The 12,304-nt window shown below is 41.9% G+C and overlaps 1 pseudogene; it reads left to right on the top strand.

Annotated features, from left to right (window-relative positions):
- Positions 1 to 6,957: 6,957 nt before the first annotated feature.
- Positions 6,958 to 9,646, top strand: LOC143399381 (chondroitin sulfate synthase 1 pseudogene; annotated as a pseudogene).
- The last annotated feature ends 2,658 nt before the right edge of the window (positions 9,647 to 12,304 follow it).

The following is a 12,304-nucleotide window of genomic DNA, read 5'->3' as shown; positions in this document are numbered from 1 at the left end:
TTCCCCTGACCATATTCCAGTCTCCACAGACCACATTACCCTATGCCTTGGCATTAGTGCCAGAAAGAAGGTATGGGTGGGGGTAACTCTGAGAACTGTCTGCTGAGGACCCAGTGTACCTCTCTGCACTGGCTCCTGCTCTAGGCACAGAGCTGAGGACCACGGAGGCTTCTATATGAGCTACAGTGAATGTTGATGAATGTGTATGTATTCCAGTGTGAGGAGACACTGTGACATGCCACAGTGGTTCTGGTCCCCAGCTGTATGGACAAACATATCCTCTCTATATATGCTAATAGAGGACTTGGTGATAGGAGACAAAATCTGCTATTTAGGGAAAGACCCCTAGGAGATTCCTAATGCAGACCATGGCATTTGGGAACTGTCATGTCACCTGTTGTAGAGAATTATACACCTTTTGAAGAACAGCTCATGGTGCAAAGCCTGTTGCTGGTAGGTACAAAATAACACCAGTCATCACTTGAATATGAAGCCAGAACTGTGTAATTTGCCAGTGAGAAGGTCAAGGAGGCTTAGCATCATGGATAATTTGCATCTGGGAAGGAGCAAGAGCAGGGCTCCCTCCCAGTACTCTGCATGGGCATATGGTAAAGGCCCCATGTTTCCGACTTTCCAGCACCAGACACTATCCCAGGAGTTCCATGTGTATGTCCTATGGGAGGAGGTGAGGCTTTGGGTAAAAGGTGAGCGTGACACTGCTGCTACCTGATGACTCTGGTCCAAAAATGTCTAATAAAACCATGAAAGCTGATTATGCAAAGTCTCCTAACCACATTAAATTACAGAAGCATGCATAATTATTTTAATAATGTTATATAACCCACTATAGTAAAGAAGTATCATTTCCACAAAGATAAGATGAACACTTATTTGTGATATAATGTATATACTTTTTATCATGTCATTTCTTTAAAAAAGGTTTTATATATTTATATTACATGTCAATTTGGACAGTAAAATTTTCTCAGAAATGTTTGATCTTTTTCTATTTTCTCATTTACATTTTTAAGGTAGATTTACTTAACCAAATAACTGAAGCCGGATTGGTAATTTTCTAACCACTGAGTTGTTAACAGAAATAATATTCACCCTTTGATATTTGAAGCCAGATATGTAAATGTGATTTGTGTTTATTAGAATAAATTCAACTTTGAAGAAATTGGATGTTTGTTTCAAAACTACTCTTTGACCAACTATCTTATGAAAGTCCATAATTTAAGTAGTATACTAATATAACACTTCTAAATCTATATAGTATAATTGTTTAAAATTTGTATTTCTTATTTTTAGATGTACATGACAGTAGAGTGATTTTGGATATATATATATATATATATATATATATATATATATATATATATATGGAATATAATTTATCATTCTTGTGGTTTTACATGATTCAGAGTTACACTGGTAGTGTATTCATATAGAGAGAAGTTATATAAATAATCTAATTTGGGAGTATAAAAAAGCAGTCCTTTCACTGTTCAATGTTACAAGCTTCTTCTATTTTCACATTTATTTTCACAGAAATGCAGTTGATTTTAAGTGACTGTTTTCATCATCACGGTTTTACTATAAAGAAAATAAACTCTCTGTTTGCAAAGTCATGAAGGTATTTTGATGCCAGGTCATAATCTCCAAAGAGTGACCTGAGAAGAAAATGATCCTGATGATGAGGTGGATCTTAATTCAATTTGTGTATCTCAGGTGGTTTCCTTCCCTATAAACACGTTTTCCCAAACAGCTCATGAACAAAAAGTCCAGCTTTCATGAAGAGAGAGTATTCATGTGGTCATGACAACATATTTCCACTCACAGAGGTGACCTGCCTATAGCCAGGTGGCAACAGCAGAACCCAACCCTGAGTTCTAATATGAGGTTATTTCCTATGGGAAGAGGCCAGGTACCTCAGAGCAGATTGATGACACTAGAACTTTCATCATGGCAGACTGACATTAGTTCTCAGTGAAACATGCATTTACCCTTGAGGGAGCTTGTTTTCCTTGCCTGCAGTGCTTCTGCCAAAACTGTTATCCATGTACTTAGTGAACACCTTAACCACCCTGGTGATATTCAACATGGGTCTTCTGAACACAATGCTTATGTCACAGCCAATAAAGGACAGTAATCAAGCCATATTCCTGCCATTACTACTCTTACATTTCCCCAACATTCTAAAACACCAGGTCTGACAAAAAGGTTGACTGGCTTTTGAGGAGCCAAAGATGAATCTTGGTGAGTGGTTACACCCATATCCAATACATAATGATGTTTGTGGCATATGCAGAATTCCTGAAGCTGGAATTAGGGCCTGGGACTGGGAATGACTCCACACACTAGTGACTCACTAGCACAATGTTTGATTCCCATTTCAGTAATTCAACCCTATTATTGATCTAGTGCAGAGGACTTAGTTCTAAACACAGGACACAAGAATGACTGCTCTAACCTGGGTTTAAGCCTCCCTTTTGCTACTCATGACAAGGAATCATTAGACCAATTTGGGGCTATTGGGTCATGATTGGTCCTGATAATCAGGGGAATTAGTTTGCCATTGCTGACTCAAAATAAGGAGGCAATGCATAGAAAGAAGCATGTTCTCTAGTACTTCCTTGGACTGCACTTAAGGTCAGAATACCAACACAATCCAACTCAGCAGGGCTATTGGTGCACCTATGTTGTATGAAGTGATGATTTGTGCCTTCCACCTGGCACTACTAGCTAGAGATCTACATTAGCCAAAGCATTTTTTTTTTTGGTGGTCAAGGGAATTAGAATACAGAAGTAAGAAATCACCAATTAGAATTCTATGGAAAAATATTTTAATGTGAATATATTTGAATATGTTTTCCTTCCTCTGTCTGATTCTAGTGTCAACTAACATAGGTGTGTTAAAAATATGTAACTATCCAAGCCTGGTGTCACATGCCTGTAATCCCAGCTGCTTGGTAGACTGAAGCAGGAGGATCATGTTATCAAAGAAGACTCAAGAATAGCTTAGTGCCTTGCTATTCAGTGAGACCCTGTCTCTAAATAAAACACAAGATAAGGTTGGGGATGTGACTCAGTGGCCCATTGCTCCTGAGTTCAATCCCTGGTTCAAAAGGGAAAAAAAAGTTAACATTTTATTTCAATATTTAATTTACAGGAGATCATAGGTGGAGGACAATGAACATATTTGAGCTCAAAAAATGTATTTTCTTGTTTAAAAAAGATGCACATTTTTTGGGGTGGTAGTTTGGTGGATCATCTTATTACATGAAGCCTGGATATCATAATTATGTTTAGGTGGAGACTGAGTGATCATGGAAGTGGCAATGAGTTTCTGGTTGACACACGTGGAATATGGTGCCATGTTTAGTTTAAAATGTGATAGTTTTAGTGTATTTCTCAAAATTGATCACATGTATATTTCTGGTAGTAGAAGGAACGCTTCTGTTGTACAAGCCATGGAGGCTAGAAGTGAATCCCTGCAATCTTGTGACTCATGCCTGCATATGTGTATCTGTTAGGCCACTACATAGAGAGGAGGGGTCAGGTTGTTTACATGTCCTTGGATTCACCTCTAGCATGGTTCTGATGCTTCAATTGTTTCATAACCCAGAATAACTAGGACATATGGCTCAATTTTCATTATAAAAATGCAAGGAATGAGTGGTACTAGATGGAGCATCAGGATATTTACCATGGAATTTATTAGCCTAGATCAGCTTTCTGAGTATAGAATGGCCTTCCTAGTTTATGACTAGTTAGGTATGTTGTTGCTGTGATCAAAATCTGACAAGAAAAAATGAGAGGAGGAATTTTCTTTTTTGTCTCAGGATTTGAGATTTGTCAGTTCATACATGGCCATCTCAATTGCTGTTTTTAAACTGAGGCAGAATATCATGGCTGAATGACATAGAGAAGAAAAGCATCTTGAATCATGACAATCAGGAAGCAGGGAGACCTCTGTCTCCCAGAGAAACCAGGAACAAAATAGAAACCCCAAAGTCTCATCTCCAGACAACCTCATTCAGCCACAGTCTGCCTGCATATAGTTACCATCTATATCATTGGAGTTAACCACTGATTAGTTTACAACTCACAACCTTTTCATTTTTTCCTCTCAAGATTCTTGCATTGCCTTCCCCATGATATTTATGGCACACCCTATATCCAAACCCTAAGAGTCCCTGAGTGCCTTTGTGGGACATCTTTCTTCATTGATTTCTCTCCTCAAATGCACAGCACAGCCGGGCTTTCTGAGACCACTCTCGCTTCATCTCTAGATTTTGGAGGTAAGTGTGTGTTTGGTCAACATGGAAGTTATGAATCCTCTGGGCATCTTATTAATAGGAAGCCACTCAAAATAGCTATGGGGACAAAAGAAGAGACTGAGGAGTTGGAGGTTCAGCATTCAACTTTCTTCAAGCTGCTTTGGGCAAAATATCACCATTGACTTCCCTGACCACTGGTTACAGTCACTTTCCAGGTTTTGAATCCTTTGCCACTTTTCCAATTCTTCTGAGCTGTTTTTTTTTTTTTTTTAATTGCGTCTAGTTCTGATGGGCTGCTGCCCTTTCATATTCCTGTCCAAAGGCAGGGCAGCTCCCTGCTGAGAGACCACTGATGACAAGTGACTCAGCATAAGGTCACCATAGACCCTCACATTCCTCATGGTCCTATTAGTATCTCCCACATGGACTTTGGTTTCATCTTTGGCATTTAATTTAATATTTCTGTTCTTGTTTACATGCTTTTATGTATTTCATGTGTTATACATTGTTTTTTAATCAACTGACTACATTTATGGATTTACCACCAATTTTAGTCTCAAACATTGTGTTTGACACATCTCATTCTGCAATGTACAATAAGTGGCCACATTTATTCTTATTTTTTTAATCTTCCATGCTTTATGTGACATGTAAAAAAGCACTACAATCCAGTCCTGACAGACAAAACAAATTAAGGTACCTTATTTTCTGTGAAGTTCATCAGTATCACAGTTTCCATGGCTGAGCTTTAAAAAATGAATTCTCAAGTATTCCTCAAGCAGAGAGGATCCTGCCTCTGAACTAAGGTGAATTCCAGGTTTAGGGCTATGAACTGAGGCAGATGAGAGTTAGTGTCAATCTGAGATTCTCCTCAGGGAGCCTGTCCATTTTTCATGCAGGGAGAAGTGACCAAGTGCCCCCTTCCCTCATGCAAGACCACATAGGAAATTCTTCCTGAGAAAGGTATGTATGGCTGGAGGTGGGAGGAAATGCCAGAGAAGACTGTGCAGGCAACTTTGGAAGACCCTAGGATAGAGAAGCCTTCCCATGGATGACTTCTGGACAGTGATAAAAAGTCCCCTGAGATTAGCAGGAGGCACATGCAGTCATGCTGGGAGAAGGAAATAGACCCGAGGAGCCGCATATTCTCACACTGTGCTCCCTCCTACAGCATCTGAAGCTTAGTATGTTCTCCCTTACAAAATTCAACCAGTGTGGTCTGCCATACTTACACATACAATCAGCCTCCTTCAGTGCATTTCCCTGGTGAGGTCTTCTTTGTCCCTTGGCTATTTCCAGTGTCCTGGGGGGTGATCCTGTGTTAGTCTGACCCTCAGAATATCACTGCAATGTCACTGCAACCCCAGACACAGATTAAAAACTCCTGATGTCCATTCAGGGACTACAGTTGGACTCCTCCTTTTCACCCAAGGCTGGCCTCACTCCTGGACTCTGTGCAACCATAGCTTCTCTCCTGGATTCCTCTGAATGCCCTTCCACTGACACTTACTGGTTGAGGATTCACAGAGTGGAAGCCCCTCTCCTGAGGACCCCAAATCTTCTGTCCCTGGAGAGCCTATTGTCAGTATGTCTAGCCTCACTCTGTGCCAGTTGTGCCAAAATGTACCCTGTCCTGTGTCTCTGATTGGTGGCATTGACAGTGCATGGGAAGTCATGGCAGGTCACGTTCATGTCAACAGGTGCCTTGTTTCTGTTAGAAGAGAATCTGCCAAACCCAAGCCTATCTCCCCACATGCAATAGTGTACAGAAATTGTGTGAAAGTTTGTGTGGATGCAGGCTTCTTAGGTATTGAGAAACCAAGACTCATGTGTTCCATTTAATGTCATCACAGATAATGACAGACTTCTGCCAATGTGCTGATTTCTACATATATTTTACCCCCTTTTTTTTAGGTTCCTCACTGCTCCACTAGCAGCTTCCATTGTGATTTGTTTATTTTCCCCCATCATACCACTTTTGTTACCTTTCATGTCCTTTTATTAATTTTTGAAATTTATTTTTATAGTGGTTTCTATGTGCTTTACATCAATACCAACATAGTTTGCAATGATGCTGCCTGAGTTGTATTGTCATGTTCCCTCTCCTCCCACCCTCATGTATTCCTTCTTGTTTATGATGCTGTTGTCATAAGTATGATGTGCATACTGGCATTCTTGTGTTCATTTCCATTATTGATTCAAACTATGAACTTTATTTCTCCTGTCTTTAATTCACATGATAATATGTTAGAAACTAAATTACAAAACTATATCATTGTTAGGATTTATGATCAGCTATGTAAGTACCTTTAGCAGAGATATTAATTCTTCAGGTTCTCAAGTTCCCATTTCTTACCCTTCTTAAGTTTTAGGACTCCCCTCAGTATTGCATGCTGGGCAGGACTACCAGAACCCCAAATGAGCTCTGTAACTCTCCCATTTGTGGTTGTCAGCTCTTTTTCACTGTGACCATTATACCTGACAGGAAAAAGTTAGAGAAGGGCACATTAATTTTTGGCTGGTGGCTGCACAGGTCTCCATGAGCTTCTGAGTCTATCACAAAAACAGCATGGTAGAAGGGCATGGTGGAATATGTAGAAGAATAAAACTAGACCATTATTTCTCACATTGCATAAAAATCAACTGAAAATATATCAAAGAGAAATGGTGAGCCATGTCTGAGCATGTGAAACAGCAGCAGCAGTCTAGGCCACAAGGAGAACAGGTGTGGAGCCTGCCTGGGTGCCATCAGGGCAGGACAAGATCTCTGAGCAGGTGCCATTGCCATTGCCTTTGCACTGCCCCCACACTTCCATGGAAAAGGAAGAATAGTCATGGCGGTGTTGCTCAGGAGATGCAGCTTGCATGAACAGGGCAAGTTCTACTCTTAAAGGAGCAGGTCACTGTGGTGTGTGGGCAGGTGTGCATAATGAATCTTCAGCACCAGGCCTGCTGTCAGCTCTGCAGCCGCCATGGGCATGGCTGGCCCTAGTCACCCGCTGAGCATCTGGGACCAGGCCTTCTGTCATGAGGGCAAGCTGGTCTCTGCCACTGGAAGCTGTGGTGGTGGGCTCCTGAACATAGGTGGTGGGAGCGGCCCTGCAGGCAGATTGGCATGGGCATGGCTCCAGGCAAGTTGGCGAGCCTAGCTCTGCTTGTTGCCTCAGATCTGGCTCCTGCTGGGCTTTGTGCTGGCCTCACAGGCTTGTTCTTCTCTGTGCTTCAGAGCTACAACCAGTGAGACCCGTGGGTCAGTTGTGACATAGCAGACTGGAGGACTGTGGGCACAGCAAAAGGACCCAGGCCTGCAGGGCACAGGAAGATGTCTGTGAGGCACAAGGCTTTTCCCAGTTGGTGGCCTCATATGACAGGAACCTCCTCTTTGTGGGAGTAATGACCACCCAGAAATACTTCAGACTCCTGCTGTGACCACCTTCAGAACATGACCTAAGACAATTCTTGGGATAGTGGAGTTTTTCTCTACTGAGGGTTCAGACACATCTGTACCAATTCCAGAAGTGTCACTGTGGGGTGTGGATGGCACTTGCCCACCCCAGAAGACTTTTATGATGCTTAAGTATATGCATGAGCACCACTTAGACAGTGATCTGGAAGCAGATGATGATCTTTATATCAAAGGAGATTATCTGAAGAGATTTCTGAGGAGCTTGAATATCAGTGAGCCCCTGTTTCTCAGGCAGACAGGACTGAGCTCTACAGAAGTGTTTTGGGTCTTGTGAGATGCATCAGCTTTTTCTTAAAATGAGAATTCTGAAAAGAACAAGAAGGGGTGCATCTGAGAACTCCATTAGAGTAAGATTCTCCAAGCTATCACATTTAACCTGAACAAAAACCAAAGCTACCAGCATAAACTGCATAGCTACATTCTCAGTCAGCAAATTGCAGAGCAGCATCATCACACAATACAGTTCCAATGAGAAATCATCCTAATGAGCAAATACAGCAACACCGAGATGCATAAAGAGGACCAACATCTGGGAATCCTTGCTTCCTTCCTGAGGTTTCAGTCCTGCCATCAAGAGGAAATTCTGCAATGGGAATTTCTGACTGGGTAGAATTTATATTTGGCTGTGGAGAGTTAGCAAACCTGCACCCCCCCCCCCAAAAAAAAAAAAAAAAAACAAATGAACTCAGCCTAGATGGAAGCCTTGGGTGACATCTTCATGTAGGTTGTGGAAATGATCAAGGCCACCACCAAGACCTAGGAATGCATCATGGATAAATAGATCCTGTGTGGCTATCATCTTGTGGTGAATCCCATGTATGGGGCAGAGTACATTCTGAACCTGCTCCTTCTACACAGGAAGTATAAAGGCAAGAAGATGTCAGTTCCAGTGAGGAGGGATGCAGACCTATAGCAGATTTTCAGCAAGATCCAGTTTGTGGAGCATTAGGAACTAGACACTCAGGAGCTGGCCAACAGAATCTGAAAACCTATTCTTCCTCTCTAGTTCCTTGAATAAGCTTCTTCCTTTCCAGTTCCCTGGATCCAAGAACAAATGCAAAGATCCCAAAGATTAAAATGTCATATACTGGATATTTTGACATGTTTATGAGGTTTCTGGGAAACTTGGGGAAGACATGTCCCACCCCAAATCAGAACACCAAAGTGGTTGTACTACATTTTAATTCTGACTCCAACCCTGATAAGGCTAAACTAGTAGAACAGATGAGAGATTATAGCAGTAAGTACCCTAAAAGTGATATGAAGATTTTGCCTGTGTCTGTAGAATTTTCCGTTGTTCTGGCCCTCAGGGTGGGATGTTCTCAATTATTAACAAATCTTTGCACTTCTTCTGTGAAATTGACTGCTGTTTACCATGGAACTCCTGCAACAGTGTTGAGCAAATACAGTTTGGGGCCAACAAACACATTCCCCAATCATCTTTAGACAGTGTGATTGAAACATTATTTATGGTGATAAAGTTACCATGGAAAACCATTTTTCCTTTTACTCAAAAGAAAAACTGGCTTCTAAAGAAGCTGTGTTTTTGACATTACTGGTACTTAAAGGGATATCTTGCCCAAGTGGGTGGCAATTTCCATTCTCATCTGGGGATGAAGGATCTGGAAATCTTCAGCAATGTTCTCCAAGCAGGTTTGAAGATGTTCAGAAGCCAGGATGTAGGAATAGTGCATGTCCAGCACCCTGTCTTTCATGAACCCTAATCTGGATTCCCAAAGAATACAAAATGTGTTTGTGGTCCAAAGCATCATCACATGATTCCATGCAGCAATTAGCTGAAATGTGACTGGAGAAAAATAATCCAAGTTACAGTCAAAGCAGCCAGTCAACTCCGCTGGCCAAAACATTTTTAATTATCTATTTAAAAAAATTTTAGTTAGATCAGCTATTAAAGTCCATGCAAGGATACAATTTCTAAGTGATTTTCTTACATAAGACTCCTTTAATATTCAGTTTTGTGAACAAAATTGTGATTAGTGTTTGCCTTTGAATACGTATTCCTTTGAATTTTATGTAGCAGAAATGTTTTGGATGATTTGAAATGTCTTGGATGAAAAAAAAAATCTCTTGAATGCCTTCCAGGTCCCTTCTCTACAGTCCTGTGACAAAAAAAATGAACATTCTCATGAAGTATTACTGTAACAAAAAGATACAAAACACTGTAACATTCTGTTTTTTTTTAAAAATATTGCTCAGTTTTGTCTCTTTTTACAAGTTGTTTTAAAGTCATCTCAAGTTCTAGTGCAGGAAGTTGAGCAGCAAGTGCATGCAACTGATGTTGCGGTCTGGTCTTATGGCAGTGTTGAGATGGTGAAACCTTTAAGATCTGAGGATTGTGGAAGGTCTTCAGTCATAGATGGTGTACCCTTCAAGGGGAAAATGGAGTCCTCATTTCTCTCTCTCTCTCTTCCTCTTTTCCTTACCTGCCTTGAGGTGGGATGATCCTCTCTACCGCGTGCTACCCAACATGATCTACTTCCTTACTTCAGGGCCAAAGTGATGGAGTCAACTAATCATGGACCAAAACATCCATACCTGAGAGGCATAAAAGACCTTTTATCCATTTATGTTGATTATTTCTGGTGTTTGTTAGAATGATGGAAAGCTAACACTGCAGGAATGCAGAACCAGAGTTTTATCCCTGCATCTCTCTTCCTATAACCACCTGTGCAGCCTTCCACTGAATGTCCAGCCTCCTTTGCTGGTCAATATTGGACTGTTCATGTCAGGTTCCATTCTCCACATTAGATGGAGAGATTAAAGTTAAAGAATTAAAATTTTCTCCAAAAAACACCATCCAGTTTCAGGCTAGCTTCATCCCAGGTGTTTTAAAAGGTCTGGTCCTTCCAGATCTTGGCTGTTATTGGTCAAGTCCAAGGACACAGATTTTATACAAAGCTGCTTTGTGTCTTAGGCAAGAAAAACTCCCTCTCTGTACTTCCACTAAGTCATCAATAGAAGGAACTCGAATATCCTTGCCAGATTGGTGAGACTGTGATACCATATTCTACTAGGAGATAAGAGTCTCTCCTAATTCCTGGGGAGAGCTGAGGTAGGGGATACTCTCCTACCTAAATATTACCAGAGGAGGCAGGGTTCTTAAGGGGACTTGGATCTACAGAGCTAGCCCCTACCTGAGAATTCTGAGGCTCAGAACCATTGTTATGTCCCCAGAATAATACCATCATCCTCTGTCTCAGAATCCCCAATTCCCCACTCTGCAGTGGGACAATCACAAGAAATGAGAAGAATCATTGGGGCTGAAAGGGAGCAGGAAGTTGAGGACACCTGGGCCTGGGAAAGATGAGCATCCTATAGCCACAGGGAGAGTCTCTGAGGCGTGTGAGTAGAAATGAGGCGGCAGGAGGCTAGGACAAGTACTTCTGACAAGGGAACAACTGGAAAAGCATATCTACCCCTTTTAACCAGGAGAGACAATCCAGGCTCCAGAGACACTGATAAAAGGGCTAGACAGACCCATACTCCTATGTCAGTGCCAGAATTCAGCTCTCATTTTATGTCAGTTTGGAGCAGGGGAGGGTGTGAGCATCTAGAGCTGCAGCTGCAACAGCTGGGGAGATCCCCTGTCCAGCCCCCTGAGGATTTCCCAGGATCAGGCCAGACCTATGCTTTTGAATTTTTGAGTGTGGCCATGTTAGGATGTGGTCTCCGGTGAGACATCTGCTGCAGGTGCATGAGCTGATTGGGGGAGGGCAGGTGAGGCTGGGGGAAGTATAGCTGGGGATGCTATGTTTAGGTACAATTTAATTTATTCTCCCTCAGACTTGGGACAGTCCCTGGGGGAAACCACAGCTTCTGGGTCCTGAGTAGTGAGATAGCCATGCCCATATAGGGGTGCTGTGGATGGAACAGCTGTAGCCCAGACTCCTAGGATGGAACCTGTCACCAGTTCCCAGCATGTGAGGAGTCCAAGGCCTGAGGTAGTAGTGAGGCATGCACCCCCACAGGAGAGAAGCTGAACTGGCTCAGGGACCTCCCAGGGCTTGTCCCTTGAGCCATGCAGGACATCTTTTACACCACCTTGTTCATCTACAAGTTCAGTGACATGTGGGGTTTATTAGCACCAGTCTTGGCCCTCAGAAAAGGAGAAAACAACATTGTGCCATGGGAAGATTCAGCCTGGAGATCCTTGAAATCTGATCTGATGAGTTAAGAAAAATCATTCAGCTATGATTACCAACCTTCATTTTATCTCTTTCTTTCTTCTCTTTATGATCATTATTGATAATTGTGAAGGTTCTGAGACTTTACCTAATTTGCAAGCTAAAATGCAAGCTTGCCACAGTTTCACAGATGCTGCAGAACACAAAAGACTCCTAGATCAGAGACAAAGAACATATTGCCACTCACAGAATAGCAGGTTCCCCAAAGCAGCACTTTCTTTCACTGTTTCCACAAAGCCATGCAAAGAAGGTCAGGTGACATTTGTGAACAAGATTTGAGCACCCCAAATATTTTATTTTGAAGAACAAGCCTACCTGTTCTCTGTTCCAAAGGGAAACTCTCTACCTTC

Source organism: Callospermophilus lateralis, chromosome 1 (assembly GCF_048772815.1).
Source record: "Callospermophilus lateralis isolate mCalLat2 chromosome 1, mCalLat2.hap1, whole genome shotgun sequence".
NCBI lineage: Eukaryota > Metazoa > Chordata > Mammalia > Rodentia > Sciuridae > Callospermophilus > Callospermophilus lateralis.
The sequence above is the reverse complement of the archived record's forward strand: the minus strand, read 5'-3'. Positions and strand labels throughout refer to the sequence as shown.